At 39.2% G+C, this 13,249-nt stretch overlaps 1 long non-coding RNA gene across 2 annotated transcripts; it reads right to left on the minus strand.

The window, feature by feature from the left end:
- Positions 1 to 9,818: 9,818 nt before the first annotated feature.
- Positions 9,819 to 11,319, minus strand: LOC131348978 (uncharacterized). Of its 2 annotated transcripts, XR_009204013.1 has the most exons (4): positions 10,687 to 11,319; positions 10,491 to 10,557; positions 10,246 to 10,360; positions 9,819 to 10,138 (listed from the first exon to the last, which is right to left on the minus strand). It is a non-coding gene; the product is annotated as an uncharacterized LOC131348978 (long non-coding RNA). The 2 variants fall into 2 exon arrangements; XR_009204012.1 differs by having other exon boundaries at positions 10,246 to 10,557.
- Between the last annotated feature and the right edge of the window lie 1,930 nt (positions 11,320 to 13,249).

A 13,249-nucleotide genomic window follows, 5' to 3' on the forward strand; every position in this document is an offset into this window, starting at 1 on the left:
AAAAGGGTAAGAAAGCTTTGAAGAGCATTACTGTTACTCCTACTCCTACTTCCACTACTACTACTACTTCTGTTACTACTACTTCTACTACTACCACTACTACTATTACTACTAGTAACTTTAACCCCACCCGCTTTGTATAATTAAACTTCGCACATGATCTCAGAATCTTGTCCTGTACATACCTTTCAAATTAATTAAGCACTGCCTCATTAGAATTGATTGATAAGTGGCAGCCATATTGTGTACAATGCTGAGTAGTTTGACATAAAATTTGTGAAGATAGGTCCAAAATTCTAACACTATTTTGAAAAAGTTGGTTTTAAATGTTATTCAAAATGTAAGTGGGCAGAGCTAAATAGTTATTGTGGCTTTGTGGTTTGAGAAAAAGCAAGTAATCAGTGGAAAAAATATTTTGCATATAGGACTCATGAATCACCTTTAGCCCAATCAGACCCATCTCACTTCACTGAATATTGGTTGAAAGTACTACCTATAGACAACCTAAATAAGTTACCAATAATGATCCAAGAAATGTTCCAAAACAATGTGTTAATGTATTAAAAACACATGATGCAGTACTAACTTGCTTCACTATATAATTACTTTAAAGCCGTTGCTGACATTTTTCCAGTTAGACAAATGCTACAAACTAATTAGATATGAAACATTCTATGAAAACCAAAATTACAATTGCTAAAAAATGTAAGAACATTTTCTGCTAGTCTAATATTGTTAATTGTCCCAAAAGAAGGTCTTATCTTAGGCGAGAATTGATTAAAATTGTTTTTCCAGATCATAGCATTTAAGGTTAGAGTAGGTTAATTACATTTTTTTTAAACTTATCTAATGGAAAACATAACCAGGGCATGCTGTTATAGGACAATAATCAGTGATCAACTGGTGTGAAGGGGATTCATGTAAAGTGGAGTTACTGTTACCACCCAGTAATTTTGACTGAGTATTTTCCAATTACAGCATGTCCTGAATTGATTTCCTTTTATACCACAGCAATTTTAGAACAATTACAGTTTTCAATTTTGCACTGAATGACACTTTCAACTGTTTATATTTAATGATGTAGAATGAGACAAAAGACAAGGTAGTTTACCAGAAAGCTTCAACATATTACTGATTAATTTAATTTAATTTAATTTTTTAAATAACAGCACATATTTTTTTATAATTAAAGTTTATGTCAGGAGTTCGCCACACAAATCCCCATGAGTGATTTGCAATTCTAAAAAGGATAAGTTAAGCCTATTAAGATGAAACTGGGATATAAATTGCAGTCTTCTAACCTTCTTACTTATCAGATTCAAGAATGCAACAGCACTGTGGTATCATATGTTAAATACACTAAAATCTCTCTTGATAGTTCTTTGAAATGTATAGAACATCAGTGTGACTGTTACCTGTTTATTTACTAACTGGTTGTTGTTTTTTTCACTAAGAAGAAGAAGAAGAAGATGGAGAAGAAGAAGCACTTAAAAGACAACAACAGTGAAGAACAAATGTGTAGCATATGGAACAGCTAGCTACTGTAGCTGAATTTACTGAAATTGTATGTATGATTTATAATCTAATGGGGAAGAGCTAAATAGTTATTATGGCAATTTGGTTATAGAATAACCAAGAAATAAGTGGAAAAATATATTTGTCTATTTAGGACTCATAAGAAATGGACCAAAATATAACACTTTAAACTATTGTATCACCATTAGGACTATTGTCGGTAGGTAAGTAAGTAAGTAAGGTAACCAATATTGATCCAAAATATGTTCTAGAACAATGTTTTAATGTTCTAATAATATCTGCTGCAGTACTAACTTGTTTTACTAATAAGCAGTTATATATGTATATCATTTCGATTACTATGTACTACTACTGTGTACTGCTATGTACTTTGTATGTATCTATGTGATTTATTGATCTATTTAAAATGCTCTCTTGTTTGTTGGGTTTACTACTGTCAAGCCTAGGTTTATTAGATACTAGATATTATGGTAGGATTATGCTAGTAAGATTTCTCTCACTAATTATAATTGAGTAGATGTATTCAGTGGCTTTCTGAATGTGATCTAGAACAATAAATTCCAGTATTTCTGTTTTCCTGTTTATGTTATTTTTACACATTCTGTGCTCTTTTTAGGAAGATTCTCTGGCTTTGGAAACCTATCCGTCAAGGTCTGCTGCTTCAATTTAAGGTTTTTTTCATTTGAACTCCTAATGTTTTTTTATTAATGCTGCTAAAGATGCTTTTTCTATTGTAAGTCGAAGCACTACTTCCACCTCCTGCAATTTGCTGTGCTACTCGCTGCTGAATCAAGGATGAAATGCTTGGTAAATCACTAAAAACTGTATGTCATGACAAGGTTACAAGTGAACTCACTTGTTATTGACGGTTAATCAAGAAAATCAACCATATGTTTTCACTAATTAGGTGAAACATGAGAACATGAAAATCTATTAAAATTTGCACATATATTTACCATACCAAATTTCAACTTGATCAGACTACTAGTTCCGATGAAAAAGCTATGTTACTTTAGCCCTGCCAGTCAGGTGTGAATCCATGTATGCACTCATGAACATTTTGAAAAAGGTCTTGCATATTATCCAAATTCGCAAATAATCAAAGTGGGCAGAGCTAAATAGTTATTGAAAAAAACAGCAACATAAACAGCACATGTAACAGCAAAATATCCTAATATATATACACTTTCAGTGCTTGTCCCCTTAAATAATCATAATTTCCATGGCATAGAATTGTTTGACAAAGCGCAGCTAACAGGTATCAATATGTAATTAAGTAGCTTAACCAATAATGATCCAAAAATAATACTCCAAAACAGTATTTTAATGTTTTAAAAAAATCTGCTGCAGTGTGAACAGCAGCATTCTGACCTTCTGAATTAAGGAATTGATCATTTTGACTGTTGTATATTTACTTGTTTACTTAATTATTTTATCTGAAAGATATGACAGTTGACTTTTGTAATTCTGAATTACAGGTGGGAGAAAAATAAGGTCAAAGTGCAACACCAAAAATAAAAAACATCAAATGTTTGAGGTTTGGGTGTAGCATATAGAACTACCAACTATAGACATATACTTAACAGTTATAAGTAAATCTTTTGGAATTGTAGAACCTGTCAAGGTGGCAGGGTGGCTTAGTGGTTAGCATGTTCAACTCACACCTCCAGCATCCTGGGTTTGAATTTTGCTCCCACTCACTGTGTGCATGTGTGGAGTTTGCATGTTCTCCCTGTGCTTGGTAGGTTTCTTCCCACGGTCCAAAGACATGCTTGGATTGGAGTCTCTAAATTGACTGGGGTGTGTGCCCTGCGATGGCTTGGCACTCTGTCCAGGGTGTATCCTGCCTTGATGCCCAATGACGCCTGAGATAGGCACAGGCTCCCCGTGATCTGAGGATATATCGGGTAAGCGGTACAGACAATGGAATGAAATGAAAATCAAATTGTCAAAGCAATTATGCTCTAATGATATTAAAATTGCTAGAGAGATTTCAATCCAATCCAATATGGCAATCCGGGCAGTCTTGGACAATCTCACATAGTTTTGGCAATCTCACATAGCACTCTAACTAAAGAAGACATTTATAATGCAATGTCGCGGAATGATTGTGTCACTGACCTGAGCCGTTTCAAAGGAAAAAAGAATCAAATTTTGGATCCGGATAAGCATGAAGAGTCACTTGTAAATTTCAAAGATTTTAATAACAAATTAAGGAGAGTAGGCAAACACTGCTAGCGTTTTACATTACAGGCAGCTTAAATACAGGCAGCTCTTGTTCGTCTTCTTTTACAGGCAAACAATGCCACATTGGATCACATGTCAGAGAAGAAGAGAAGGAAAATACACTGATCCTACTGATTCTAGAGAGGTTCTGACTTGTTGGTCTAGTCTTCACAGTTTAACCCTTGTCAAAGTCACTCAGATCCTTACGCTTGCCCTTTTTTCCTGCTAACACATCAACTTTGAGAACTCATTGTTCAGTTGTTGCTTAATATATCCCACTCCTTGACAGGTGCCACAGGAATGAAGTGTTATTCACTTCAAATGTTACTGATTTTAATGTTATGGCTGATCACTGTATAATGTAGGCAGAGACAGAGAACACAGTCCTGGTAAGAAAATTCATATTTGCATTTAAATCGCAAGCAATACTGTAGCTTTATTAATGGATTATAACATTGATTTTAATTGTGTAAGAAATGCAATTGAATCATTTTCAGATTTTTTATAAGCTGAAGCTTGTAGTGGATTCATATTAGTAGAGAAATAAATTAAGTAGTAAATGATTTCCATTGCAAAGTAATTTATTTATTATTTATTATGAATAAAAGGTGTGAAGGTGATTATGCTTATTCATCATATGCAACTTATCAGCTTTGTTGTCTGTTTGCTTACACATGTTATTTTCTTACACAAAATCTTAACAAATTCGCATTAATAAAAGTAACTAATACCAGAGACTATAAAAGCTTGTAACTTCAGTGGGCAAAGAAGCTGTTACGATGAAAACACACCTGACCAAAACATTTTACAAAAAAAGTATTTTACTGGCAGCCCAGATCTAGAATGTAACACACATTTCATACAACCCCCCAAAATTAGGGAGGGGTTGGTGGTGGGCCAAAAAGGACAAACAAACAAATAAATAAATTGACTGTATCTCCTTCAAAAATGGTTTGAGATCAGTTATTCAGGTAACACTAAAGTGGAAAAACGTGGTCAAGCATTGCTATGGATGAGAAAAGGAGGCACACACATTTAATTTAATTAAAACATTTCCCACACTATTATACCATAAGGACTATTGAGACAAGGCAGGTTTACACTGCTTATGCGAATATCTGACCCAACAGAACACAACAGAAATAGTAGAAATCAAGATTCATCAGATCAGTCAACAGTTTTCCAATATTCAACTGTCCAGTTTCAGTGAGTTTATGCCCAGTGTAGGCTCAGATTCCTGTTCTTTTCTTACAGCCAGGAGTGGAAACTTATTTAGTTAGAGCTAAGCCACCTCATTTGGTTTGACATTTAAGTGCACATTTGTAAGGATTATCTTTACTATAGCCTTTCTGTCAGCTCAAACCAGTTTGGGCATTCTCCTTTGACCTCTCTCATTAACATAGTTCTGTGTAAACTCAGGTGGCTGTATGAAATCCCAGACTGACCTCTACAAAATCTCAAACAAGCTGTGGTGTGAATTCTAACTGCAGGGCTTATCTGTATCTGCATGATTTTATGCAATGCATTACCATCGCATGAATGAGCTTAGTTCATTTTCCAATACATCCTGCAGAAGCAAATGAGATAAGGCAATCTTGGGGATTTGAGTAGCCTAATGCAAAATTCATGCAAAATACTATTTTGCTAAAAGAAATTATGAATGAAATTCAAAATCAAATCCCCAAGTATACTGCTCCAATAAATTAAAGGAGCACTTCTTAATCAGAGTATAGCATCAAGTCAATTAAACTCCTGGGATATTGATCTGGTCAGTTACAGTATGTAGCAGAGGGGGTTGTTAATCAGTTTCAGCTGCTTTGGTGTTAATGAAATTAACAACAGGTGCTCTAGATGGGCAACAATGAGATGACCACTAAAACAGGAATGGATTTACAGGTTGGGGCTACTGACATTTTTTTCCCTACTCATCTTTTCTGACTGTTTTTCACTAGTTTTCCATTTGAATATGGCTTCCCTTCTGAGCCTGGTTCCTCTCAAGGTTGCTTCCTCATATCATCACAGGGAGTTTTTCCTTGCCACCGGCGCCACAGGCTTGCTCATTTGGGATAGAATAGTGATAAAATAGTGACTGTACATATATGTATATATGTATGTATATATGTTTCTATACGTTTCTGCTTAATGATCTTTTAAACTTTTTATAGACTGTTATCTGAGCCAAACCTATTTGCATTTGTGAAATACAAAGTGGATTTGCCTTTTAAATACACTGCACAATAATTTAGCAAAAGACCAAGTGAATAGCTCTGAGCTTGAATTGGTCAAAGGCATGAGGCTTCTGAACAATAGCAAGCAAGGTAAGAAATCTGTCTAAACTATAACTTTATTTGGCTTAATGCATTATATATTTGCTATCTGATTTACTTCATATATTTGGATGTGCATATTAAAACTCTGATTCATATGTGGTGGATGCTATATTGCTTCCCCAAATGCTATTTTTCTTTCCTTCCTTGAGTGTGGGTGTAAGTCTAAATTTGTTACCTTTCTGTTTGAGCAGAAAATGGCAAATTCACAGAGGCCCATGCTTCTTTGTTTAGGTTAACTCTGAATTTATTTAGTTTTTTTTTTTTGTTTGTTTGTTGGTTGGTTTTATAAACTTACATAGAAAATTAAGTGTTAGTTGCAACACCTCCTGTCAATTTGTATAACATATCTATCTATCTATCTATCTATCTATAGAGAGAAACAAAATACTTAGAAAGATTATATATTTTTGCACAGGGATATGCATCTTTTCATTGCAGTGGATACTGACCCATCAGCAAGGTAAGGAAACTAAAAATAAGCAGGTTTTAGAAATTAGAAAAAATTTTGAAAACAAGGAAGATAAATTTATATAAAACATGTTTGTAATATTGTGCATGTTCAAAGCATTGCACATACTGTAAGCTCATTTTTAAAATGTATTCAAATGACACTCCAACTGATTTGATCTAAAATGGATTGTAATGTGGACTCCATTCCAGCTTGAATGCGTACTGTCATATGCGTATTCCAAATAAATAATAAATAAACATTATTTTCTCTCCTACATTCAATGTGGCTTTAAGAGGAATAGCTATGTAATCTTCCACATACTTTAGCAGTTTTGCTTCCTTAGCTATCAATGGCAACAGAGCATCTAACTTGAATTCCTACTCATGTACTACTACAAATGCTCACCAAAGCCCATGGAGGAGAGTGGATTTGTAGGCGGTGTATGACATTAACAAAGTAATCATCACTAACAGAGGCGACTGCTGTCCAGAACGGATAAATGGTGCTGAGATCCACATTAGCGACTCAGTAGTTAACCACGGCAACAATAACCCCAGGTGAACTTTAAAAAAATCAGCATAAAGGAGTTTACTTCAGATTTTCATTAACTTGCATATAAAGCTTTCTGACTATAAGACCTGTTTCACACTGGATGAGTACACAGAGCAGAAACAGCGCGCATTGTTTGGACACCCGGACGGTAGCTCAGTGTCTCCCCGCACCTAGTGTCGGCTTGTTTCTTCTGCCGGCGGATGGTCCGGCGCAAGTGGACATGCGCCGAAGCCCACTGGTCTCGGAACTAGTGGTCAATGGATGGTACTTCGGACGGTTTGCCAGAGCACGGGAACAGAGGTGGTTGATAGCCGAGTATGCATTGGAAGGGAGTGAGCCCAGTGGTTTCCTGACGAAGTGAGTTTTGTGCATACTCGGCCCAGGGCAGGTATTGGTTCCAATCATGTTGGTGTTCGCGGCAGTACACTCTGAGATAGCATGCGATCTCTTGGATTTTTCTCTCTGTTTGGCCGTTTGACTGCGGATGATAGCCTGACTATAAACTCACTGAAACCCCCAGCTGTTTCAGGAATCTACGCCACACCCTGGAGATGAACTGGGGCCCTCTGTCAGACACAATGTCCTCAGGGATGCCAAAGTGCCTGAACACTTGGTGAAAGAGGGCTTTAGCAGTCTCCATGGCTGTGGGCAGGCCTTTGAGGGGTATGAGTTTGCATGCTTTTGAGAACCGATCTACCACGATGAGGATGGTGGTGAATCCATCTGACGCAGGTAGAACGGTGATGAAATCGATTCCTAGGTGGGACCATGGTCGGTGGGGAATCGGGAGTGGCATGAGCTTACCCTCCGGTAAACGGCAAGGCGTGTCGATGACGGCGAAAACGAAGCATCCCTTCACGAACTGGTTAACGTCTCTGGTCATGTCTGGCCACCAATACCTGCTTCGGATGAGTGAGATTGTGCGCTGTCTGCCTGGATGCCCGAAGCCCGGTGAAGAGTGTACAGAGTCCAGAAGGGCAGCGCGGAGAGATGTTGGGACATACGTTTTGCCCTCTGGACCTCCCGGTGGAGCGGGTTTGTCCCTGGTGGCAGCACGGATTTTCTCGTCCAGCGCCCAGAGGATGGGACACACGAATAAGTCTGGAGGAAGCACTGGATCGCTTTCTTCTGGTTGGGGGTCTGGTGAGTACATCCGGGAAAGTGTGTCGGCTTTGGTGTTCTTACTGCCAGGGCAATAGGAGACTGTGAATCGGAACCTGGTAAAGAAGAGCGCCCAGTACTTGCAGCACTTGCTGCAGGTTAAGACGTTTGGCCTCTTTGAGGTATTGGAGATTTTTATGATCTGTGATTACCTCAAAAGAATGGATAGCCAGCTTAGTCGCTAACAGCTCGCAATTCCCGATTTCATAATTTTGCTCCGCTGGGGTTAGTTTTTTCAAGTAGAAGGCGCATGAACAGAATGCCAAGGGTTTACCTCCTCATTGGGACAACACCGCTCCTACCCCCAGAGCCGAGGCATCTACCTCTACCACGAAGGGTTTATCAGGATCGGGATGTAGTAGGGTAGGAGCGGAGCTGAAGGCGGCTTTCAGCTTCTGGAAGGCTTCGACCACCGAGCTTGTCCATCTGAGTGTCTTGGGTTGTCCACATAACAGTGCGGTGAGGGGGGCAGTGTGCATACTGTAATTTTGGATAAAGTGACGGTAGAAATTTGCAAACCCTAGGAAGCGCTGTAACTCCTTAATGGTCTGTGGCTGCGGCCAATCCTTCACTGCAACTACTTTAGCCCATCCTGATACCTGTCGAGGAGATGATGTAGCCCAAAAACTGAATGACAGTCTGGTGTAACTCGCACTTCTCTAGCTTCAGGAAGAGGTGGTGATGGCGGAGGTGCTTGAGTACCTGCCGGACATGGTGGATGTGCTCCGACCGGTTTGGGGAGTAAATCAGGATGTCATGGATATACATGATGACAAACCGGTAGAGCATGTCGTGGAAGATTCATTCATAAAGTTTTGGATCACAGCTGGCGCGTTGGTGAGTCTGTAGGGCATAACCAGGTAGTCGTAGTGCCCCGATGGTGTAATATACACCGTCTTCCATTCATCTCCGCGTCGAATTCAGATTAGATTATACGCGCTCCTTAGATCCAGCTTAGAGAAGACATGAGCTCCACGTAGCTCTTCCAGTGCGGCTGGGACCAGAGGTAACACTGCATGAAAAGGCAGATTTTCGTCCCCATGAATGCCCGATAATCTCTCTAATCACCAGCAGTTATCGACAATTCACAGCCTGGGAAGTTCCCTTCACGAATGACAGAAACAGTCATTTTCGTACCAGGGGGTGTATAGGGAGGGAGGTGTGTGTGGAGGTACAAGGTGCGAAATGTGAATTAGCATATGAATGAAACCATCTTGAATGTTCTACAGTACCTACTGGATGAAAGCACAATTTTTAAAACAGAAAGATCACCTGTGATTGGCTGTGACATGTGTTGCTATTGGTCAGTCTGGGCAATTATAATACAGTTTTGAGTAAACCCCTCCCTTTTCCCTTTTGTTATATATTTATTATATAAATAATATTTATTTATATTAATCTATAAAAATTGTTAAAGATGTATTATAACAATATAGGTGTCATAAAGGCTAACAGTAAATATTAGGAAAACAGACATTTGGGAGAGACATGCTGATTAAATGTAAGAGTTTTATTAAATAGACATATGAAATATAAATACACAAAAAGTAGCCAGAGATTATTGTCATGGCATCACGTTTGGCATCAAATGTCTTTTTGCCGTCACAGGGTCGTAGGTATGCGGTGGCGTTCTGTTAGACGGAAGCCCAGTTCACAGACGCCGGTGATGCAGTGCTGCATACTTTGAACTGCCTTCTACTCTCATCTGCAGCCTAGCACACAGACTTCTGAGCTCCTGGCTGTGGAACGATGGAGGCCTCACAATCCACCCCGAGACTCCATCAACAGCACCGTCTTCTTCATCTGACATCATGTCAGCGGTGATTCCCCTCCAGAAGTCCACTTCGTCCGCAGCCAGTACACTTTGCCTCGCCTCCAAGAGCTGAAAACACAATTATTACATATAATAAGCTACGTGTACATTATTATTAGTACATATACTGATGCAACAGAAATAAGTAAAACAAATTTATTTCTAATCTTTCTTACCCTCTTCCTCCTCCGGCGACTCCGGGCTGAGGTCTTATTAGCTGCAGCCACATTCGCTAGCTCTGGCTGTACTGGAAATTTCTATGCATGGTCTCGTAGTATGTCTTACAGGCAACTAGAAAAAAAATGAATGGGTTTTTTAAAAACTACAACCAACCAAACAACTACACAGATAAATAACAAAAACAGAATTAAGAACAACATGGTGACAACAAAACATAACACTTTATGTGGCTTGGACGAACTTTCGGTCCTAGCTCTGTGTTGTTCTTGTGTTGAACTCCATGTTGTATGCTTCTGTAGCACCAGGTCCTGGAGAAACATTGTCTTATTTCACTATGCACTGCATCAGATATATGTGGTTGAAATGACAAGGCTTCTTGAATCTAAGAACTAAATAACAACAACAACAACAACAACAACACAGTGAAAATGACTTACTGTAAGGACGCACTCGAGGCAGGCGTAGTAGAATCCATATGCAAATCTTTATTCACAAAACGGCAGGCAAGAATCGGAACAATCGGACAAAAACCGGACAATCAAGAACTAGCGAACAGAAACCAAAACCGCAAAACCGAGACTCGTAGAAAACAGTAACAGGCAAAGATCATACATGTAGCAGGCAATCAGGAACAATAAACAAGGCTTGGTACATAATCCACTAGAGAGAACAATACTTCGCAGTGAACAATAGGCAGCGTGCTGCTTAAATACCCGAGTAAGACAGGAAACGAGTTTGCAAATGTCAATATTCGGGTGATGGCTCCCTCTGGTGCTCTGGTTCTGCAAGCATTGTTACACTTACCAACAAAGTCATTTTTATCCAGGCCTTCATCGCGCAATTCTGGGCTTATGGACAGTGCTCCACTAAAATGAGGTGACCGTCTCATTATATGGCGAGCTTAATCTGTGGAGGCAAAAAGTTAATGTGCTGAGGAAATTTTTCATACTCAAATCAAAATTCATAAAAGTGAAACCCGTGCATTTCATAATGATTTTGTTTCTTACACTAAAACCCTTAGTAATATGAAAAACAAGAATGGCATTAATCTTCTCTCCATAATAGAAGAATATGATTTAAATCAGAAGCCCAAGCTCCATAATGTGTTTTCATTTTAATTTAAATAAATTTAAGTTGATCTAAATTGCAATAATTATTTAAATTTTATTTTATTTTTTATTTTATTTCACTCTCCCTGTATCTTTATTCATGTACCTGTTTCTTGCATTGCAAAGTAAAGGTACACTGTTGTGTAAAAAAAAAAAAAAAAAACTGTACAGTGGAGCCTCTGTCTCCATTCCAGCAAACAATCTTGGATGAGGATGACAGAAATGCGATGTTGACCATGTAACATCAAATGTACCCTGAAAATTGTATAACTGAGATTGACTGTTTTGCCAAGGCATGCAAAACCCAGACCCTGTAGCAGAACCACAGCTGGCTATTATCAAGAGGTTTATTGTTGTACATATTGTGTCAAAAGGTAATAATTTAAACATGTCATTACAGAAGTCTCCTGGCTTCATCCCCATCCAGACTGTCATTTTTATGAAAAACCCATAGAAATTTGGAGTTTGCGGGGAAAGACATCTGACCATACCAAAGACAACCATACCAAAATAAAGAAAATCCACGTTTTCAATGCTTTATATATAACACACACACACTTATTTGTTTATTATTATTAATGTTTTATGTGTTTTAGTGGAACACAAGGTAATTAGTCTAACTAGACGCGATGTGATATGATTCCAGCAATAGGAAATTTGTGTCCATACTGAACACGATCAATCATAAAACACAGCCAATCATAACAGTTTTTCTCTGTTTGTGTGCTTTCTCATACTGCAGCTGAAGAGATTGTAGTCCGCACACACATACTTACAAATCTCAATTTAAAATTCCAGCAACAACTTAAAAATCTATAATTAAAATAAGACTGAGCTTTTTACACTAGATTTTCTTTACATTTGGGTAATAAGCCCATTCTCAATCAGTGAGTCCCCCCTCCCCACACTACCCTGGTTTGCATTTGTATAGCTCACTGTAGTCATTTACATATGAAAGCTAAACCCAGGCCAAGGTGATAGGAATGAGGGGGGGTCAACTGCCAAGCCTATTTCATGTCAATTTTTGGCAGTTAACCTGAAATTCTGTGGCAATTTACAGTGTCATTAACTGATGAAAATCCCACTTTTCATGCAGTGTAAGGGAATTTCACCATCTGAGCGTTCAGGTTCCAGTAATCTATACATGGTCGAAGCCCGCCATCCTTTTTTGCCACAAAGAAGAAGCTGGACGCCACCAGAGAGGTAGAAGAATGGATGAACCCTTGGTGCAGCGCCTCTTTGATGTACTCGTCCATGGCCTTACGTTCCGGGACAGACAGAGGGTAAACGTGCCCCTTGGGCATCTTAGTGTCAGGCAGAAGATCTATTGTGCAATCCCAGGACCGATGAGGAGGGAGCTGAGTGGCTGCGGTTTTGCCTGGATGGTCTTAATCTGATCCTTCATCGTGGAATGTGGCAGTTGGAAAGAGAGGAGAGGAGAGAAAGTTTTTGGACGCGCCCGAGTCGAATAATACACTGACAGGGTAAGCACAGGAATCAACGATTAATGTGGCATCATGGTAACGTGGATTATGGAGTATAGAGCTAAGATGGATGGTACTCACTGCTGGGCACAGAGGACGGACTGGACAGGTGGAGATGGAGTGATGAAGTTCTCCGCAATATAGACAGAGGCCCTGCTTGAGCCGGCGCTGACGTTCCCTCGTGGACAGATGGTACTCGTCCATCTGCATTGGCTTGGGAGCGGAGAATTCCTCGTGGGGTGAGGTATCGGGACAGGTGTTCCCTGTAACGGTGACCGCAGCAAGATGTTGGGACACTGTCTATGCTTTCAAGAGGAAGGACTCCAGGCTGGCAATGTCATCGTAGATTGCCATCTGCCATCGGATCTCAGGCTGTAAACCCCGCTGGTACGCCGCAAGCAGCGCTG

This window comes from Hemibagrus wyckioides, linkage group LG29, assembly GCF_019097595.1.
Source record: "Hemibagrus wyckioides isolate EC202008001 linkage group LG29, SWU_Hwy_1.0, whole genome shotgun sequence".
In the NCBI taxonomy this organism is placed as follows: domain Eukaryota; kingdom Metazoa; phylum Chordata; class Actinopteri; order Siluriformes; family Bagridae; genus Hemibagrus; species Hemibagrus wyckioides.